Consider the following 25,256-nt stretch of genomic DNA (forward strand, 5'->3'; position numbering starts at 1 on the left):
CAAAGTCATACTCCCGCTCTCCCCCCCACCGTACCCCTTGGCATCTTTAGTCTAGAAATCTATGTATTTCCTTCTTAAACATATTCAGTGACTTGGCCACAGCCTCTGTGGTAGAGAATTCCACAGGTTCACCATCCTCTGAGTGAAGAGGTTACTCCTGGTCTACCCTGTATCCTGAGACTGTGATCTCTTGTTCTTGAACCGCACCCCCCCCCCCACCCCCCACCCCAGCCAGAGGAAACATCATCACTGCATCCAGTCTGTCCATCCCTGTCAGAATTTTATATGTTTCAATGAGATCCCCTCTCATTCTTCTAAACTCCAGTGAATACAGGGCCTAGTCAGCCCAATCTCTCCTCATACGACAATCCTGCCATCCCCAGGAATCAGTCTGGTGAACCTTCGCTGCTCTCCCTCTATAGCAAGTATATCCTTTCTTAGGTAAGGAGACCAGAACTACACACCATACTCCAGGTGTGGTCTCACCAAGGCCCTGCACAGCTGCAGTAAGGCATCCTTACTCCTGCACACACTGACACTTGCACACACACACATGTGCACACACTGACACATGCACACACATGTGTACACTGACACACACATGCACACACATGCACACACTGACGCACACTGATACACACACTGACACACACGCACACACTGACACACACTGACACACACACGCATACACTGACACACACTGACATACACACTGACACAAACTGACACACACATGCACACACTGACACACACTGACACACACGCTGACACACACTGACACACACATGCACACACTGACACACACTGACACACACACGCACACACTGACACACACTGACACACACACGCACACACTGATACATAGTGCCAGAATGTTTCAGCTCCTCGAATCACTGGACCTATTTGTTCTGCGAACTGTCTTATTATTGTTCCCATTCAGGGGTTGAAGGTTCTCTGGGGAGCTTCTTCGAATTGCAAATAGTGTCAGCAAATGGAAGCCTGATTAATGGGCTCCACTCCCTCATGGGATCTGTCTTCACTTACCCATTACTGGAGCTGTCCCAGGCTCCACTATCAGATAAATGGGCCAGGTTATTATACTGGGAGAATGGCTGTGTTGGACAGCTCATACTGTACGGTCCGGATCACTGTGTGAGGAACAAACTGAAAAAGGCGGGTACACTTTAACACAGTGGGACTGCTGCTACTGCCGCTGAGAGAGTGTCCCCCAACAGGTCTAAGGACCTATTATACAGAGAGCTCTGGAGACAGTATTTCAGAGAGAGAGTGCGTTTCAGAAAGAGATGGTGCTACACAGGGCATGTTCCAGAGAGAATTCACATTATAGAGAGCAGAGGAAGAAATGGAGAAACAGTAACACACACATTCCATAACACAGACTCTCTCCACAACACTCTCCCTCTCTGCAACACACTCTCCCTCTCCGTAACACACACTCTCTCTCTGCAACACACACTCTCTCCGCAACACACACTCCCTCTCCGTAACACACACTCTCTCTGCAACATGCACTCTCTCCACAACACTCTCCCTCTCTGCAACACACACTCTCTCTCCACAACACTCTCCCTCTCTGCAACACACACTCCCTCTCCGTAACACACACTCTCTCTCCGCAACACGCACTCTCTCTGCAACACACACTCTCTCCGCAACACGTTCTACCGTCTGCAATACACACACTTTCTCTATGCAACACACACAATCTCTCCGCAACACACACTCTCTCTCTGCAACACACACACTCTCTCTCTGCAACACACACACTCTCTCTGCAACACACACACTCTCTCTACGCAACACACACAATCTCTCCGCAACACACACTCCCTCTGCAACACACACACTCTCCGCAACACGCACTCTCTCCGCAACACGCACTCTCTCTGCAACACGCACTCTCTCCGCAACACCCACTCTCTCTGCAACACACACTCGCTCCACAACACACACTCTCTGCAACACACACACTCTCTATCCAACACACACTCTCTCTCTGCAACACACACACTCTCCTCAACACACACTCTCTCTGCAAATCACACTCTCTCTGCAACACACACACTTTCTGCAACACACACACTCTCTCACTGCAACACACACATTCTCTCCACAACACACTCTCTCCACAACACACACAATCTCTCTGCAACACACAGAATCTCTCCGCAACACACACACTCTCTGCAGCACACACACTCTCTCTGCAACACACACATTCTCTCTGCAACACACACTCTCTCTGCAACACACACTATCTCTGCAACACACACTCTCTCTGCAACACACACTCTCTCTGCAACACACACACTATCTCCGCAACACACACTCTCTCTGCAACACACACTCACTCTGCAACACACACTCTCTCTGCAACACCCACACTCTCTCTGCAACACACACTCTCTCCGCAAAACACACTCTCTCTGCAACACACACTCACTCTGCAACACACACTCTCTCTGCAAAACACACGCTCTCTGCAACACACAAACTCTGTCTCTGCAACACACACTCCCCTCTGCAACACACACTCTCTCTCAGCAACACACACACACTCTCCGCAACACACACTCTCTCTGCAACGCACACTCTCTCTGCAACACACACAATCTCTCCGCAACCCACACTCTCTCTCTGCAACACACACACTCTCTCTCTGCAACACACACACTCTCTCTCTGCAACACACACACTCTCTCTACGCAACACACACAATCTCTCCACAACACGCACTCTCTCTGCAACTCACACTCTCTCCGCAACACACACTCTCTCCGCAACACCCACTCTCTCTGCAACACACACTCGCTCCACAGCACACACTCTCTGCAACACACACACTCTCTCTCCAAAACACACTCTCTCTCTGCAACACACACACTCTCCGCAACACACACTCTCTCTGCAAATCACACTCTCTCTGCAACACACACACTCTCTGCAACACACACACTCTCTCACTGCAACACACACATTCTCTCCACAACACACTCTCTCCACAACACACATAATCTCTCTGCAACACACAGAATCTCTCCGCAACACACACTCTCTCTGCAGCACACACACTCACTCTGCAACACACACTCTCTCTGCAACACACACTCTCTCTGCAACACACACTCTCTCTGCAACAAACACTCTCTCTGCAACACACACTCTCTCCGCAAAACACACTCTCTTCGCAACACACTCTCTCTCTGCAACACACACTCACTCTGCAACACACACTCTCTCTCTGCAACACACAAACTCTGTCTCTGCAACACACACACTCTCTCTGCAACACACACACTCTCTGCAACACACACATTCTCTCCGCAAAACACATTCTCTCTGCAACACACACTCTCTCTGCAACACACACGCTCTCTCTGCAACACACACTCTCTCTGCAACACACACTCTCTCTGCAACACCCACACTCTCTCTGCAACACACACTCTCTCTGCAACACACAAACTCTGTCTCTGCAACACACACTCCCCTCTGCAACACACACTCTCTCTCTGCAACACACACACACTCTCCGCAACACACACTCTCTCTGCAACACACACTCTCTCTGCAACACACACAATCTCTCCGCAACACACGCACTCTCTCCGCAACACGCACTCTCTCTGCAACACACACTCTCTCCGCAACACACACTCTCTCCGCAACACACACTCTCTCTGCAACACACACTCGCTCCACAACACACACTCTCTGCAACACACACACTCTCTATCCAACACACACTCTCTCTCTGCAACACACACACTCTCTGCAACACACACTCTCTCTGCAAATCACACTCTCTCTGCAACACACACACTTTCTGCAACACACACACTCTCTCACTGCAACACACACATTCTCTCCACAACACACTCTCTCCACAACACACACAATCTCTCTGCAACACACAGAATCTCTCCGCAACACACACACTCTCTGCAGCACACACACTCACTCTGCAGCACACACTCTCTCTGCAACACACACTCTCTCTGCAACACCCACACTCTCTCCGCAACACACACTCTCTCTGCAACACACACTCACTCTGCAACACACACACTCTCTCCGCAACACACACTCTCTCTGCAACACACAAACTCTGTCTCTGCAACACACACTCCCCTCTGCAACACACACACTCTCTCTGCAACACACACTCTCTCCGCAACACACACTCTCTCTGCAACACACACTCTCTCTGCAACACACGCACCCTCTGCAACACACACTCTCTCCGCAACACACACTCTCTCCGCAACACACACTCTCTCTGCAACATACACACTCTCTCTGCAACACACACACTCTCTGCAACACACACTCTCTCTGCAACACACACGCTCTCTGCAACACACACTCTCTCTCTGCAACACACAAACTCTCTCTCCGCAACACACACACTCTCTCTGCAACACACACACTCTCCGCAACACACACTCTCTCTGCAAATCACACTCTCTCTGCAACACACACACTTTCTGCAACACACACACTCTCTCTCTGCAACACACACATTCTCTCCACAACACAATCTCTCCACAACACACACAATCTCTCTGCAACACACAGAATCTCTCCGCAACACACACTCTCTCTGCAGCACACACACTCTCTCTGCAACACACACTCTCTCTGCAACACACACTCTCTCTGCAACAAACACTCTCTCTGCAACACCCACACTCTCTCCGCAACACACACTCTCTCTGCAACACACACTCTCTCTGCAACACACACTCTCTCTGCAACAAACACTCTCTCTGCAACACCCACACTCTCTCTGCAACACACACTCTCTCCACAAAACACACTCTCTTCGCAACACACACTCTCTCTGCAACACACACTCTCTCTGCAAAACACACTATCTTCGCAACACACACTCTTTCTGCAAAACACACGCTCTCTGCAACACACAAACTCTCTCTGCAACACCCACACTCTCTCTGCAACACACACACTCTCTCCGCAACACACACTCTCTCTGCAACACACACTCTCTCTGCAACACCCACACTCTCTCTGCAACACACACTCTCTCCGCAAAACACACTCCCTCCGCAACACACACTCACTCTGCAACACAAACTCACTCTGCAACACACACTCTCTCTGCAACACACAAACTCTGTCTCTGCAACACACACTCCCCTCTGCAACACACACTCTCTCTCTGCAACACACACACTCTCTCTGCAACACACACTCTCTCTCTACAACACACACTCCCCTCTGCAACACACACTCTCTCTTCAACACACACACTCTCTCTGCAACACACAAACTCTGTCTCTGCAACACACACTTCCCTCTGCAACACACACTCTCTCTGCAACACCCACACTCTCTCTGCAACACACACACTCTCTCCGCATCGCACACTCTCTCTGCAACACACCCTCACTCTGCAACACCCACACTCTCTCTGCAACACCCACACTCTCTCTGCAACACACACTCTCTCCACAAAACACACTCTCTCGCAACACACACTCACTCTACAACACACACTCTCTCTGCAACACACACACCCTCTGCAACACACACTCTCTCCGCAACACACACTCTCTCCGCAACACACACTCTCTCTGCAACATACACACTCTCTCTGCAACATACACTCTCTCTGCAACACCCACACTCTCTCTGTAACACACACACTCTCTCTGCAACACACACTCTCTCTGCAACACACACTCTCTCTGCAACACCCACACTCTCTCTGCAACACACACTCTCTCTGCAACACACAAACTCTGTCTCTGCAACACACACTCCCCTCTGCAACACACACTCTCTCTGCAACACACACTCTCTCTGCAACACACACAATCTCTCCGCAACACACGCACTCTCTCCGCAACACGCACTCTCTCTGCAACACACACTCTCTCCGCAACACACACTCTCTCCGCAACACCCACTCTCTCTGCAACACACACTCGCTCCACAACACACACTCTCTGCAACACACACACTCTCTCTCCAACACACACTCTCTCTCTGCAACACACACACTCTCCGCAACACACACTCTCTCTGCAAATCACACTCTCTCTGCAACACACACACTTTCTGCAACACACACACTCTCTCACTGCAACACACACATTCTCTCCACAACACACTCTTTCCACAACACACACAATCTCTCTGCAACACACAGAATCTCTCCGCAACACACACACTCTCTGCAGCACACACACTCACTCTGCAGCACACACTCTCTCTGCAACACACACTCTCTCTGCAACACACACTCTCTCTGCAACAAACACTCTCTCTGCAACACACACTCTCTCTGCAACACACACACTCTCTCTGCAACACACACTATCTCTGCAACACACACTCACTCTGCAACACACACACTCTCTCCGCAACACACACTCTCTCCGCAACACACACTCTCTCTGCAACACACACTCTCTCTGCAACACACACTCTCTCTGCAACACCCACACTCTCTATGCAACACACACTCTCTCTGCAACACACAAACTCTGTCTCTGCAACACACACTCCCCTCTGCAACACACACTCTCTCTCTGCAACACACACACTCTCTCCGCAACACACACTCCCTCTGCAACACCCACACTCTCCGCAACACACACTCTCTCTGCAACATACACACTCCCTCTGCAACACCCACACTCTCTATGCAACACACACTCTCTCTGCAACACACACTCTCTCTGCAACACCCACACTCTCTATGCAACACACACTCTCTCTGCAACACACAAACTCTGTCTCTGCAACACACACTCCCCTCTGCAACACACACTCTCTCTGCAACACACACTCTCTCTGCAACACACACTCTCTCCGCAACACACACACTCTCTCTCTGCAACACACACACTCTCTCTGCAACACACACACTCTCTCTACGCAACACACACAATCTCTCCGCAACACACACTCCCTCTGCAACACACACACTCTCCGCAACACGCACTCTCTCCGCAACACGCACTCTCTCTGCAACACGCACTCTCTCCGCAACACCCACTCTCTCTGCAACACACACTCGCTCCACAACACACACTCTCTGCAACACACACACTCTCTATCCAACACACACTCTCTCTCTGCAACACACACACTCTCCTCAACACACACTCTCTCTGCAAATCACACTCTCTCTGCAACACACACACTTTCTGCAACACACACACTCTCTCACTGCAACACACACATTCTCTCCACAACACACTCTCTCCACAACACACACAATCTCTCTGCAACACACAGAATCTCTCCGCAACACACACACTCTCTGCAGCACACACACTCTCTCTGCAACACACACATTCTCTCTGCAACACACACTCTCTCTGCAACACACACTCTCTCTGCAACAAACACTCTCTCTGCAACACACACTCTCTCTGCAACACACACACTATCTCCGCAACACACACTCTCTCTGCAACACACACTCACTCTGCAACACACACTCTCTCTGCAACACCCACACTCTCTCTGCAACACACACTCTCTCCGCAAAACACACTCTCTCTGCAACACACACTCACTCTGCAACACACACTCTCTCTGCAAAACACACGCTCTCTGCAACACACAAACTCTGTCTCTGCAACACACACTCCCCTCTGCAACACACACTCTCTCTCTGCAACACACACACACTCTCCGCAACACACACTCTCTCTGCAACGCACACTCTCTCTGCAACACACACAATCTCTCCGCAACCCACACTCTCTCTCTGCAACACACACACTCTCTCTCTGCAACACACACACTCTCTCTCTGCAACACACACACTCTCTCTACGCAACACACACAATCTCTCCACAACACGCACTCTCTCTGCAACTCACACTCTCTCCGCAACACACACTCTCTCCGCAACACCCACTCTCTCTGCAACACACACTCGCTCCACAGCACACACTCTCTGCAACACACACACTCTCTCTGCAAATCACACTCTCTCTGCAACACACACACTCTCTGCAACACACACACTCTCTCACTGCAACACACACATTCTCTCCACAACACACTCTCTCCACAACACACATAATCTCTCTGCAACACACAGAATCTCTCCGCAACACACACTCTCTCTGCAGCACACACACTCACTCTGCAACACACACTCTCTCTGCAACACACACTCTCTCTGCAACACACACTCTCTCTGCAACAAACACTCTCTCTGCAACACACACTCTCTCCGCAAAACACACTCTCTTCGCAACACACTCTCTCTCTGCAACACACACTCACTCTGCAACACACACTCTCTCTCTGCAACACACAAACTCTGTCTCTGCAACACACACACTCTCTCTGCAACACACACACTCTCTGCAACACACACATTCTCTCCGCAAAACACATTCTCTCTGCAACACACACTCTCTCTGCAACACACACGCTCTCTCTGCAACACACACTCTCTCTGCAACACACACTCTCTCTGCAACACCCACACTCTCTCTGCAACACACACTCTCTCTGCAACACACAAACTCTGTCTCTGCAACACACACTCCCCTCTGCAACACACACTCTCTCTCTGCAACACACACACACTCTCCGCAACACACACTCTCTCTGCAACACACACTCTCTCTGCAACACACACAATCTCTCCGCAACACACGCACTCTCTCCGCAACACGCACTCTCTCTGCAACACACACTCTCTCCGCAACACACACTCTCTCCGCAACACACACTCTCTCTGCAACACACACTCGCTCCACAACACACACTCTCTGCAACACACACACTCTCTATCCAACACACACTCTCTCTCTGCAACACACACACTCTCTGCAACACACACTCTCTCTGCAAATCACACTCTCTCTGCAACACACACACTTTCTGCAACACACACACTCTCTCACTGCAACACACACATTCTCTCCACAACACACTCTCTCCACAACACACACAATCTCTCTGCAACACACAGAATCTCTCCGCAACACACACTCTCTCTGCAGCACACACACTCACTCTGCAACACACACTCTCTCTGCAACACACACTCTCTCTGCAACACACACTCTCTCTGCAACAAACACTCTCTCTGCAACACACACTCTCTCCGCAAAACACACTCTCTTCGCAACACACTCTCTCTCTGCAACACACACTCACTCTGCAACACACACTCTCTCTCTGCAACACACAAACTCTGTCTCTGCAACACACACACTCTCTCTGCAACACACACACTCTCTGCAACACACACATTCTCTCCGCAAAACACATTCTCTCTGCAACACACACTCTCTCTGCAACACACACGCTCTCTCTGCAACACACACTCTCTCTGCAACACACACTCTCTCTGCAACACCCACACTCTCTCTGCAACACACACTCTCTCTGCAACACACAAACTCTGTCTCTGCAACACACACTCCCCTCTGCAACACACACTCTCTCTCTGCAACACACACACACTCTCCGCAACACACACTCTCTCTGCAACACACACTCTCTCTGCAACACACACAATCTCTCCGCAACACACGCACTCTCTCCGCAACACGCACTCTCTCTGCAACACACACTCTCTCCGCAACACACACTCTCTCCGCAACACACACTCTCTCTGCAACACACACTCGCTCCACAACACACACTCTCTGCAACACACACACTCTCTATCCAACACACACTCTCTCTCTGCAACACACACACTCTCTGCAACACACACTCTCTCTGCAAATCACACTCTCTCTGCAACACACACACTTTCTGCAACACACACACTCTCTCACTGCAACACACACATTCTCTCCACAACACACTCTCTCCACAACACACACAATCTCTCTGCAACACACAGAATCTCTCCGCAACACACACACTCTCTGCAGCACACACACTCACTCTGCAGCACACACTCTCTCTGCAACACACACTCTCTCTGCAACACCCACACTCTCTCCGCAACACACACTCTCTCTGCAACACACACTCACTCTGCAACACACACACTCTCTCCGCAACACACACTCTCTCTGCAACACACAAACTCTGTCTCTGCAACACACACTCCCCTCTGCAACACACACACTCTCTCTGCAACACACACTCTCTCCGCAACACACACTCTCTCTGCAACACACACTCTCTCTGCAACACACGCACCCTCTGCAACACACACTCTCTCCGCAACACACACTCTCTCCGCAACACACACTCTCTCTGCAACATACACACTCTCTCTGCAACACACACACTCTCTGCAACACACACTCTCTCTGCAACACACACGCTCTCTGCAACACACACTCTCTCTCTGCAACACACAAACTCTCTCTCCGCAACACACACACTCTCTCTGCAACACACACACTCTCCGCAACACACACTCTCTCTGCAAATCACACTCTCTCTGCAACACACACACTTTCTGCAACACACACACTCTCTCTCTGCAACACACACATTCTCTCCACAACACAATCTCTCCACAACACACACAATCTCTCTGCAACACACAGAATCTCTCCGCAACACACACTCTCTCTGCAGCACACACACTCTCTCTGCAACACACACTCTCTCTGCAACACACACTCTCTCTGCAACAAACACTCTCTCTGCAACACCCACACTCTCTCCGCAACACACACTCTCTCTGCAACACACACTCTCTCTGCAACACACACTCTCTCTGCAACAAACACTCTCTCTGCAACACCCACACTCTCTCTGCAACACACACTCTCTCCACAAAACACACTCTCTTCGCAACACACACTCTCTCTGCAACACACACTCTCTCTGCAAAACACACTATCTTCGCAACACACACTCTTTCTGCAAAACACACGCTCTCTGCAACACACAAACTCTCTCTGCAACACCCACACTCTCTCTGCAACACACACACTCTCTCCGCAACACACACTCTCTCTGCAACACACACTCTCTCTGCAACACCCACACTCTCTCTGCAACACACACTCTCTCCGCAAAACACACTCCCTCCGCAACACACACTCACTCTGCAACACAAACTCACTCTGCAACACACACTCTCTCTGCAACACACAAACTCTGTCTCTGCAACACACACTCCCCTCTGCAACACACACTCTCTCTCTGCAACACACACACTCTCTCTGCAACACACACTCTCTCTCTACAATACACACTCCCCTCTGCAACACACACTCTCTCTTCAACACACACACTCTCTCTGCAACACACAAACTCTGTCTCTGCAACACACACTTCCCTCTGCAACACACACTCTCTCTGCAACACCCACACTCTCTCTGCAACACACACACTCTCTCCGCATCGCACACTCTCTCTGCAACACACCCTCACTCTGCAACACCCACACTCTCTCTGCAACACCCACACTCTCTCTGCAACACACACTCTCTCCACAAAACACACTCTCTCGCAACACACACTCACTCTACAACACACACTCTCTCTGCAACACACACACCCTCTGCAACACACACTCTCTCCGCAACACACACTCTCTCCGCAACACACACTCTCTCTGCAACATACACACTCTCTCTGCAACATACACTCTCTCTGCAACACCCACACTCTCTCTGTAACACACACACTCTCTCTGCAACACACACTCTCTCTGCAACACACACTCTCTCTGCAACACCCACACTCTCTCTGCAACACACACTCTCTCTGCAACACACAAACTCTGTCTCTGCAACACACACTCCCCTCTGCAACACACACTCTCTCTCTGCAACACACACACACTCTCCGCAACACACACTCTCTCTGCAACACACACTCTCTCTGCAACACACACAATCTCTCCGCAACACACGCACTCTCTCCGCAACACGCACTCTCTCTGCAACACACACTCTCTCCGCAACACACACTCTCTCCGCAACACACACTCTCTCTGCAACACACACTCGCTCCACAACACACACTCTCTGCAACACACACACTCTCTCTCCAACACACACTCTCTCTCTGCAACACACACACTCTCCGCAACACACACTCTCTCTGCAAATCACACTCTCTCTGCAACACACACACTTTCTGCAACACACACACTCTCTCACTGCAACACACACATTCTCTCCACAACACACTCTTTCCACAACACACACAATCTCTCTGCAACACACAGAATCTCTCCGCAACACACACACTCTCTGCAGCACACACACTCACTCTGCAGCACACACTCTCTCTGCAACACACACTCTCTCTGCAACACACACTCTCTCTGCAACATACACACTCTCTCTGCAACACACACACTCTCTGCAACACACACTCTCTCTGCAACACACACGCTCTCTGCAACACACACTCTCTCTCTGCAACACACAAACTCTCTCTCCGCAACACACACACTCTCTCTGCAACACACACACTCTCCGCAACACACACTCTCTCTGCAAATCACACTCTCTCTGCAACACACACACTTTCTGCAACACACACACTCTCTCTCTGCAACACACACATTCTCTCCACAACACAATCTCTCCACAACACACACAATCTCTCTGCAACACACAGAATCTCTCCGCAACACACACTCTCTCTGCAGCACACACACTCTCTCTGCAACACACACTCTCTCTGCAACACACACTCTCTCTGCAACAAACACTCTCTCTGCAACACCCACACTCTCTCCGCAACACACACTCTCTCTGCAACACACACTCTCTCTGCAACACACACTCTCTCTGCAACAAACACTCTCTCTGCAACACCCACACTCTCTCTGCAACACACACTCTCTCCACAAAACACACTCTCTTCGCAACACACACTCTCTCTGCAACACACACTCTCTCTGCAAAACACACTATCTTCGCAACACACACTCTTTCTGCAAAACACACGCTCTCTGCAACACACAAACTCTCTCTGCAACACCCACACTCTCTCTGCAACACACACACTCTCTCCGCAACACACACTCTCTCTGCAACACACACTCTCTCTGCAACACCCACACTCTCTCTGCAACACACACTCTCTCCGCAAAACACACTCCCTCCGCAACACACACTCACTCTGCAACACAAACTCACTCTGCAACACACACTCTCTCTGCAACACACAAACTCTGTCTCTGCAACACACACTCCCCTCTGCAACACACACTCTCTCTCTGCAACACACACACTCTCTCTGCAACACACACTCTCTCTCTACAACACACACTCCCCTCTGCAACACACACTCTCTCTTCAACACACACACTCTCTCTGCAACACACAAACTCTGTCTCTGCAACACACACTTCCCTCTGCAACACACACTCTCTCTGCAACACCCACACTCTCTCTGCAACACACACACTCTCTCCGCATCGCACACTCTCTCTGCAACACACCCTCACTCTGCAACACCCACACTCTCTCTGCAACACCCACACTCTCTCTGCAACACACACTCTCTCCACAAAACACACTCTCTCGCAACACACACTCACTCTACAACACACACTCTCTCTGCAACACACACACCCTCTGCAACACACACTCTCTCCGCAACACACACTCTCTCCGCAACACACACTCTCTCTGCAACATACACACTCTCTCTGCAACATACACTCTCTCTGCAACACCCACACTCTCTCTGTAACACACACACTCTCTCTGCAACACACACTCTCTCTGCAACACACACTCTCTCTGCAACACCCACACTCTCTCTGCAACACACACTCTCTCTGCAACACACAAACTCTGTCTCTGCAACACACACTCCCCTCTGCAACACACACTCTCTCTCTGCAACACACACACACTCTCCGCAACACACACTCTCTCTGCAACACACACTCTCTCTGCAACACACACAATCTCTCCGCAACACACGCACTCTCTCCGCAACACGCACTCTCTCTGCAACACACACTCTCTCCGCAACACACACTCTCTCCGCAACACACACTCTCTCTGCAACACACACTCGCTCCACAACACACACTCTCTGCAACACACACACTCTCTCTCCAACACACACTCTCTCTCTGCAACACACACACTCTCCGCAACACACACTCTCTCTGCAAATCACACTCTCTCTGCAACACACACACTTTCTGCAACACACACACTCTCTCACTGCAACACACACATTCTCTCCACAACACACTCTTTCCACAACACACACAATCTCTCTGCAACACACAGAATCTCTCCGCAACACACACACTCTCTGCAGCACACACACTCACTCTGCAGCACACACTCTCTCTGCAACACACACTCTCTCTGCAACACACACTCTCTCTGCAACAAACACTCTCTCTGCAACACACACTCTCTCTGCAACACACACACTCTCTGCAACACACACAATCTCTCCGCAACACACGCACTCTCTCCGCAACACGCACTCTCTCTGCAACACACACTCTCTCCGCAACACACACTCTCTCCGCAACACCCACTCTCTCTGCAACACACACTCGCTCCACAACACACACTCTCTGCAACACACACACTCTCTCTCCAACACACACTCTCTCTCTGCAACACACACACTCTCCGCAACACACACTCTCTCTGCAAATCACACTCTCTCTGCAACACACACACTTTCTGCAACACACACACTCTCTCACTGCAACACACACATTCTCTCCACAACACACTCTTTCCACAACACACACAATCTCTCTGCAACACACAGAATCTCTCCGCAACACACACACTCTCTGCAGCACACACACTCACTCTGCAGCACACACTCTCTCTGCAACACACACTCTCTCTGCAACACACACTCTCTCTGCAACAAACACTCTCTCTGCAACACACACTCTCTCTGCAACACACACACTCTCTCTGCAACACACACTATCTCTGCAACACACACTCACTCTGCAACACACACACTCTCTCCGCAACACACACTCTCTCCGCAACACACACTCTCTCTGCAACACACACTCTCTCTGCAACACACACTCTCTCTGCAACACCCACACTCTCTATGCAACACACACTCTCTCTGCAACACACAAACTCTGTCTCTGCAACACACACTCCCCTCTGCAACACACACTCTCTCTCTGCAACACACACACTCTCTCCGCAACACACACTCCCTCTGCAACACCCACACTCTCCGCAACACACACTCTCTCTGCAACATACACACTCCCTCTGCAACACCCACACTCTCTATGCAACACACACTCTCTCTGCAACACACACTCTCTCTGCAACACCCACACTCTCTATGCAACACACACTCTCTCTGCAACACACAAACTCTGTCTCTGCAACACACACTCCCCTCTGCAACACACACTCTCTCTGCAACACACACTCTCTCTGCAACACACACTCTCTCCGCAACACACACTCTCTCCGCAACACACACTCTCTCTGCAACACGCACTCTCTCTGCAACACACACTCTCTCCGCAACACACACTCTCTCCGCAACACACACTCTCTCTGCAACACACACTCGCTCCACAACACACACTCTCTGCAACACACACACTCTCTCTCCAACACACACTCTCTCTCTGCAACACACACACTCTCCGCAACACACACTCTCTCTGCAAATCACACTCTCTCTGCAACACACACACTTTCTGCAACACACACACTCTCTCACTGCAACACACACATTCTCTCCACAACACACTCTTTCCACAACACACACAATCTCTCTGCAACACACAGAATCTCTCCGCAACACACACACTCTCTGCAGCACACACACTCACTCTGCAGCACACACTCTCTCTGCAACACACACTCTCTCTGCAACACACACTCTCTCTGCAACAAACACTCTCTCTGCAACACACACTCTCTCTGCAACACACACACTCTCTGCAACACACACAATCTCTCCGCAACACACGCACTCTCTCCGCAACACGCACTCTCTCTGCAACACACACTCTCTCCGCAACACACACTCTCTCCGCAACACCCACTCTCTCTGCAACACACACTCGCTCCACAACACACACTCTCTGCAACACACACACTCTCTCTCCAACACACACTCTCTCTCTGCAACACACACACTCTCCGCAACACACACTCTCTCTGCAAATCACACTCTCTCTGCAACACACACACTTTCTGCAACACACACACTCTCTCACTGCAACACACACATTCTCTCCACAACACACTCTTTCCACAACACACACAATCTCTCTGCAACACACAGAATCTCTCCGCAACACACACACTCTCTGCAGCACACACACTCACTCTGCAGCACACACTCTCTCTGCAACACACACTCTCTCTGCAACACACACTCTCTCTGCAACAAACACTCTCTCTGCAACACACACTCTCTCTGCAACACACACACTCTCTCTGCAACACACACTATCTCTGCAACACACACTCACTCTGCAACACACACACTCTCTCCGCAACACACACTCTCTCCGCAACACACACTCTCTCTGCAACACACACTCTCTCTGCAACACACACTCTCTCTGCAACACCCACACTCTCTATGCAACACACACTCTCTCTGCAACACACAAACTCTGTCTCTGCAACACACACTCCCCTCTGCAACACACACTCTCTCTCTGCAACACACACACTCTCTCCGCAACACACACTCCCTCTGCAACACCCACACTCTCCGCAACACACACTCTCTCTGCAACATACACACTCCCTCTGCAACACCCACACTCTCTATGCAACACACACTCTCTCTGCAACACACACTCTCTCTGCAACACCCACACTCTCTATGCAACACACACTCTCTCTGCAACACACAAACTCTGTCTCTGCAACACACACTCCCCTCTGCAACACACACTCTCTCTGCAACACACACTCTCTCTGCAACACACACTCTCTCCGCAACACACACTCTCTCCGCAACACACACTCTCTCTGCAACATACACACTCTCTCTGCAACACACACTCACTCTGCAACACACACACTCTCTACAACACACACTCTCTCTGCAACACACACGCTCTCTGCAACACACACTCTCTCTCTGCAACACACAAACTCTGTCTCTGCAACACACACTCCCCTCTGCAACACACAAACTCTCTCTCCGCAACACACACACTCTCTCTGCAACACACACACTCTCCGCAACAAACACTCTCTCTGCAAATCACACTCTCTCTGCAACACACACACTTTCTGCAACACACACACTCTCTCTCTGCAACACACACATTCTCTCCACAACACAATCTCTCCACAACACACACAATCTCTCTGCAACACACAGAATCTCTCCGCAACACACACTCTCTCTGCAGCACACACACTCTCTCTGCAACACACACTCTCTCTGCAACACACACTCTCTCTGCAACAAACACTCTCTCTGCAACACACACTCTCTCCGCAAAACACACTCTCTTCGCAACACACTCTCTCTCTGCAACACACACTCACTCTGCAACACACACTCTCTCTCTGCAACACACAAACTCTGTCTCTGCAACACACACACTCTCTCTGCAACACACACACTCTCTGCAACACACACATTCTCTCCGCAACACACATTCTCTCTGCAACACACACTCTCTCTGCAACACACACGCTCTCTCTGCAAAACACACTCTCTCTGCAACACACACTCTCTCTGCAACACCCACACTCTCTCTGCAACACACACTCTCTCTGCAACACACAAACTCTGTCTCTGCAACACACACTCCCCTCTGCAACACACACTCTCTCTCTGCAACACACACACACTCTCCGCAACACACACTCTCTCTGCAACACACACTCTCTCTGCAACACACACAATCTCTCCGCAACACACGCACTCTCTCCGCAACACGCACTCTCTCTGCAACACACACTCTCTCCGCAACACACACTCTCTCCGCAACACACACTCTCTCTGCAACACACACTCGCTCCACAACACACACTCTCTGCAACACACACACTCTCTATCCAACACACACTCTCTCTCTGCAACACACACACTCTCTGCAACACACACTCTCTCTGCAAATCACACTCTCTCTGCAACACACACACTTTCTGCAACACACACACTCTCTCACTGCAACACACACATTCTCTCCACAACACACTCTCTCCACAACACACACAATCTCTCTGCAACACACAGAATCTCTCCGCAACACACACACTCTCTGCAGCACACACACTCACTCTGCAGCACACACTCTCTCTGCAACACACACTCTCTCTGCAACACCCACACTCTCTCCGCAACACACACTCTCTCTGCAACACACACTCTCTCTGCAACACACACTCTCTCTGCAACAAACACTCTCTCTGCAACACACACTCTCTCCGCAAAACACACTCTCTTCGCAACACACTCTCTCTCTGCAACACACACTCACTCTGCAACACACACTCTCTCTCTGCAACACACAAACTCTGTCTCTGCAACACACACACTCTCTCTGCAACACACACACTCTCTGCAACACACACATTCTCTCCGCAAAACACATTCTCTCTGCAACACACACTCTCTCTGCAACACACACGCTCTCTCTGCAACACACACTCTCTCTGCAACACACACTCTCTCTGCAACACCCACACTCTCTCTGCAACACACACTCTCTCTGCAACACACAAACTCTGTCTCTGCAACACACACTCCCCTCTGCAACACACACTCTCTCTCTGCAACACACACACACTCTCCGCAACACACACTCTCTCTGCAACACACACTCTCTCTGCAACACACACAATCTCTCCGCAACACACGCACTCTCTCCGCAACACGCACTCTCTCTGCAACACACACTCTCTCCGCAACACACACTCTCTCCGCAACACACACTCTCTCTGCAACACACACTCGCTCCACAACACACACTCTCTGCAACACACACACTCTCTATCCAACACACACTCTCTCTCTGCAACACACACACTCTCTGCAACACACACTCTCTCTGCAAATCACACTCTCTCTGCAACACACACACTTTCTGCAACACACACACTCTCTCACTGCAACACACACATTCTCTCCACAACACACTCTCTCCACAACACACACAATCTCTCTGCAACACACAGAATCTCTCCGCAACACACACACTCTCTGCAGCACACACACTCACTCTGCAGCACACACTCTCTCTGCAACACACACTCTCTCTGCAACACCCACACTCTCTCCGCAACACACACTCTCTCTGCAACACACACTCACTCTGCAACACACACACTCTCTCCGCAACACACACTCTCTCTGCAACACACAAACTCTGTCTCTGCAACACACACTCCCCTCTGCAACACACACACTCTCTCTGCAACACACACTCTCTCCGCAACACACACTCTCTCTGCAACACACACTCTCTCTGCAACACACGCACCCTCTGCAACACACACTCTCTCCGCAACACACACTCTCTCCGCAACACACACTCTCTCTGCAACATACACACTCTCTCTGCAACACACACACTCTCTGCAACACACACTCTCTCTGCAACACACACGCTCTCTGCAACACACACTCTCTCTCTGCAACACACAAACTCTCTCTCCGCAACACACACACTCTCTCTGCAACACACACACTCTCCGCAACACACACTCTCTCTGCAAATCACACTCTCTCTGCAACACACACACTTTCTGCAACACACACACTCTCTCTCTGCAACACACACATTCTCTCCACAACACAATCTCTCCACAACACACACAATCTCTCTGCAACACACAGAATCTCTCCGCAACACACACTCTCTCTGCAGCACACACACTCTCTCTGCAACACACACTCTCTCTGCAACACACACTCTCTCTGCAACAAACACTCTCTCTGCAACACCCACACTCTCTCCGCAACACACACTCTCTCTGCAACACACACTCTCTCTGCAACACACACTCTCTCTGCAACAAACACTCTCTCTGCAACACCCACACTCTCTCTGCAACACACACTCTCTCCACAAAACACACTCTCTTCGCAACACACACTCTCTCTGCAACACACACTCTCTCTGCAAAACACACTATCTTCGCAACACACACTCTTTCTGCAAAACACACGCTCTCTGCAACACACAAACTCTCTCTGCAACACCCACACTCTCTCTGCAACACACACACTCTCTCCGCAACACACACTCTCTCTGCAACACACACTCTCTCTGCAACACCCACACTCTCTCTGCAACACACACTCTCTCCGCAAAACACACTCCCTCCGCAACACACACTCACTCTGCAACACAAACTCACTCTGCAACACACACTCTCTCTGCAACACACAAACTCTGTCTCTGCAACACACACTCCCCTCTGCAACACACACTCTCTCTCTGCAACACACACACTCTCTCTGCAACACACACTCTCTCTCTACAACACACACTCCCCTCTGCAACACACACTCTCTCTTCAACACACACACTCTCTCTGCAACACACAAACTCTGTCTCTGCAACACACACTTCCCTCTGCAACACACACTCTCTCTGCAACACCCACACTCTCTCTGCAACACACACACTCTCTCCGCATCGCACACTCTCTCTGCAACACACCCTCACTCTGCAACACCCACACTCTCTCTGCAACACCCACACTCTCTCTGCAACACACACTCTCTCCACAAAACACACTCTCTCGCAACACACACTCACTCTACAACACACACTCTCTCTGCAACACACACACCCTCTGCAACACACACTCTCTCCGCAACACACACTCTCTCCGCAACACACACTCTCTCTGCAACATACACACTCTCTCTGCAACATACACTCTCTCTGCAACACCCACACTCTCTCTGTAACACACACACTCTCTCTGCAACACACACTCTCTCTGCAACACACACTCTCTCTGCAACACCCACACTCTCTCTGCAACACACACTCTCTCTGCAACACACAAACTCTGTCTCTGCAACACACACTCCCCTCTGCAACACACACTCTCTCTGCAACACACACTCTCTCTGCAACACACACAATCTCTCCGCAACACACGCACTCTCTCCGCAACACGCACTCTCTCTGCAACACACACTCTCTCCGCAACACACACTCTCTCCGCAACACCCACTCTCTCTGCAACACACACTCGCTCCACAACACACACTCTCTGCAACACACACACTCTCTCTCCAACACACACTCTCTCTCTGCAACACACACACTCTCCGCAACACACACTCTCTCTGCAAATCACACTCTCTCTGCAACACACACACTTTCTGCAACACACACACTCTCTCACTGCAACACACACATTCTCTCCACAACACACTCTTTCCACAACACACACAATCTCTCTGCAACACACAGAATCTCTCCGCAACACACACACTCTCTGCAGCACACACACTCACTCTGCAGCACACACTCTCTCTGCAACACACACTCTCTCTGCAACACACACTCTCTCTGCAACAAACACTCTCTCTGCAACACACACTCTCTCTGCAACACACACACTCTCTCTGCAACACACACTATCTCTGCAACACACACTCACTCTGCAACACACACACTCTCTCCGCAACACACACTCTCTCCGCAACACACACTCTCTCTGCAACACACACTCTCTCTGCAACACACACTCTCTCTGCAACACCCACACTCTCTATGCAACACACACTCTCTCTGCAACACACAAACTCTGTCTCTGCAACACACACTCCCCTCTGCAACACACACTCTCTCTCTGCAACACACACACTCTCTCCGCAACACACACTCCCTCTGCAACACCCACACTCTCCGCAACACACACTCTCTCTGCAACATACACACTCCCTCTGCAACACCCACACTCTCTATGCAACACACACTCTCTCTGCAACACACACTCTCTCTGCAACACCCACACTCTCTATGCAACACACACTCTCTCTGCAACACACAAACTCTGTCTCTGCAACACACACTCCCCTCTGCAACACACACTCTCTCTGCAACACACACTCTCTCTGCAACACACACTCTCTCCGCAACACACACACTCTCTCTCTGCAACACACACACTCTCTCTGCAACACACACACTCTCTCTACGCAACACACACAATCTCTCCGCAACACACACTCCCTCTGCAACACACACACTCTCCGCAACACGCACTCTCTCCGCAACACGCACTCTCTCTGCAACACGCACTCTCTCCGCAACACCCACTCTCTCTGCAACACACACTCGCTCCACAACACACACTCTCTGCAACACACACACTCTCTATCCAACACACACTCTCTCTCTGCAACACACACACTCTCCTCAACACACACTCTCTCTGCAAATCACACTCTCTCTGCAACACACACACTTTCTGCAACACACACACTCTCTCACTGCAACACACACATTCTCTCCACAACACACTCTCTCCACAACACACACAATCTCTCTGCAACACACAGAATCTCTCCGCAACACACACACTCTCTGCAGCACACACACTCTCTCTGCAACACACACATTCTCTCTGCAACACACACTCTCTCTGCAACACACACTCTCTCTGCAACAAACACTCTCTCTGCAACACACACTCTCTCTGCAACACACACACTATCTCCGCAACACACACTCTCTCTGCAACACACACTCACTCTGCAACACACACTCTCTCTGCAACACCCACACTCTCTCTGCAACACACACTCTCTCCGCAAAACACACTCTCTCTGCAACACACACTCACTCTGCAACACACACTCTCTCTGCAAAACACACGCTCTCTGCAACACACAAACTCTGTCTCTGCAACACACACTCCCCTCTGCAACACACACTCTCTCTCTGCAACACACACACACTCTCCGCAACACACACTCTCTCTGCAACGCACACTCTCTCTGCAACACACACAATCTCTCCGCAACCCACACTCTCTCTCTGCAACACACACACTCTCTCTCTGCAACACACACACTCTCTCTCTGCAACACACACACTCTCTCTACGCAACACACACAATCTCTCCACAACACGCACTCTCTCTGCAACTCACACTCTCTCCGCAACACACACTCTCTCCGCAACACCCACTCTCTCTGCAACACACACTCGCTCCACAGCACACACTCTCTGCAACACACACACTCTCTCTGCAAATCACACTCTCTCTGCAACACACACACTCTCTGCAACACACACACTCTCTCACTGCAACACACACATTCTCTCCACAACACACTCTCTCCACAACACACATAATCTCTCTGCAACACACAGAATCTCTCCGCAACACACACTCTCTCTGCAGCACACACACTCACTCTGCAACACACACTCTCTCTGCAACACACACTCTCTCTGCAACACACACTCTCTCTGCAACAAACACTCTCTCTGCAACACACACTCTCTCCGCAAAACACACTCTCTTCGCAACACACTCTCTCTCTGCAACACACACTCACTCTGCAACACACACTCTCTCTCTGCAACACACAAACTCTGTCTCTGCAACACACACACTCTCTCTGCAACACACACACTCTCTGCAACACACACATTCTCTCCGCAAAACACATTCTCTCTGCAACACACACTCTCTCTGCAACACACACGCTCTCTCTGCAACACACACTCTCTCTGCAACACACACTCTCTCTGCAACACCCACACTCTCTCTGCAACACACACTCTCTCTGCAACACACAAACTCTGTCTCTGCAACACACACTCCCCTCTGCAACACACACTCTCTCTCTGCAACACACACACACTCTCCGCAACACACACTCTCTCTGCAACACACACTCTCTCTGCAACACACACAATCTCTCCGCAACACACGCACTCTCTCCGCAACACGCACTCTCTCTGCAACACACACTCTCTCCGCAACACACACTCTCTCCGCAACACACACTCTCTCTGCAACACACACTCGCTCCACAACACACACTCTCTGCAACACACACACTCTCTATCCAACACACACACTCTCTCTGCAACACACACACTCTCTGCAACACACACTCTCTCTGCAAATCACACTCTCTCTGCAACACACACACTTTCTGCAACACACACACTCTCTCACTGCAACACACACATTCTCTCCACAACACACTCTCTCCACAACACACACAATCTCTCTGCAACACACAGAATCTCTCCGCAACACACACACTCTCTGCAGCACACACACTCACTCTGCAGCACACACTCTCTCTGCAACACACACTCTCTCTGCAACACACACACTCTCTCCGCAACACACACTCTCTCTGCAACACACAAACTCTGTCTCTGCAACACACACTCCCCTCTGCAACACACACACTCTCTCTGCAACACACACTCTCTCCGCAACACACACTCTCTCTGCAACACACACTCTCTCTGCAACACACGCACCCTCTGCAACACACACTCTCTCCGCAACACACACTCTCTCCGCAACACACACTCTCTCTGCAACATACACACTCTCTCTGCAACACACACACTCTCTGCAACACACACTCTCTCTGCAACACACACGCTCTCTGCAACACACACTCTCTCTCTGCAACACACAAACTCTCTCTCCGCAACACACACACTCTCTCTGCAACACACACACTCTCCGCAACACACACTCTCTCTGCAAATCACACTCTCTCTGCAACACACACACTTTCTGCAACACACACACTCTCTCTCTGCAACACACACATTCTCTCCACAACACAATCTCTCCACAACACACACAATCTCTCTGCAACACACAGAATCTCTCCGCAACACACACTCTCTCTGCAGCACACACACTCTCTCTGCAACACACACTCTCTCTGCAACACACACTCTCTCTGCAACAAACACTCTCTCTGCAACACCCACACTCTCTCCGCAACACACACTCTCTCTGCAACACACACTCTCTCTGCAACACACACTCTCTCTGCAACAAACACTCTCTCTGCAACACCCACACTCTCTCTGCAACACACACTCTCTCCACAAAACACACTCTCTTCGCAACACACACTCTCTCTGCAACACACACTCTCTCTGCAAAACACACTATCTTCGCAACACACACTCTTTCTGCAAAACACACGCTCTCTGCAACACACAAACTCTCTCTGCAACACCCACACTCTCTCTGCAACACACACACTCTCTCCGCAACACACACTCTCTCTGCAACACACACTCTCTCTGCAACACCCACACTCTCTCTGCAACACACACTCTCTCCGCAAAACACACTCCCTCCGCAACACACACTCAC

The sequence above is a fragment of the Carcharodon carcharias genome, chromosome 36 (genome assembly GCF_017639515.1).
Source record: "Carcharodon carcharias isolate sCarCar2 chromosome 36, sCarCar2.pri, whole genome shotgun sequence".
In the NCBI taxonomy this organism is placed as follows: domain Eukaryota; kingdom Metazoa; phylum Chordata; class Chondrichthyes; order Lamniformes; family Lamnidae; genus Carcharodon; species Carcharodon carcharias.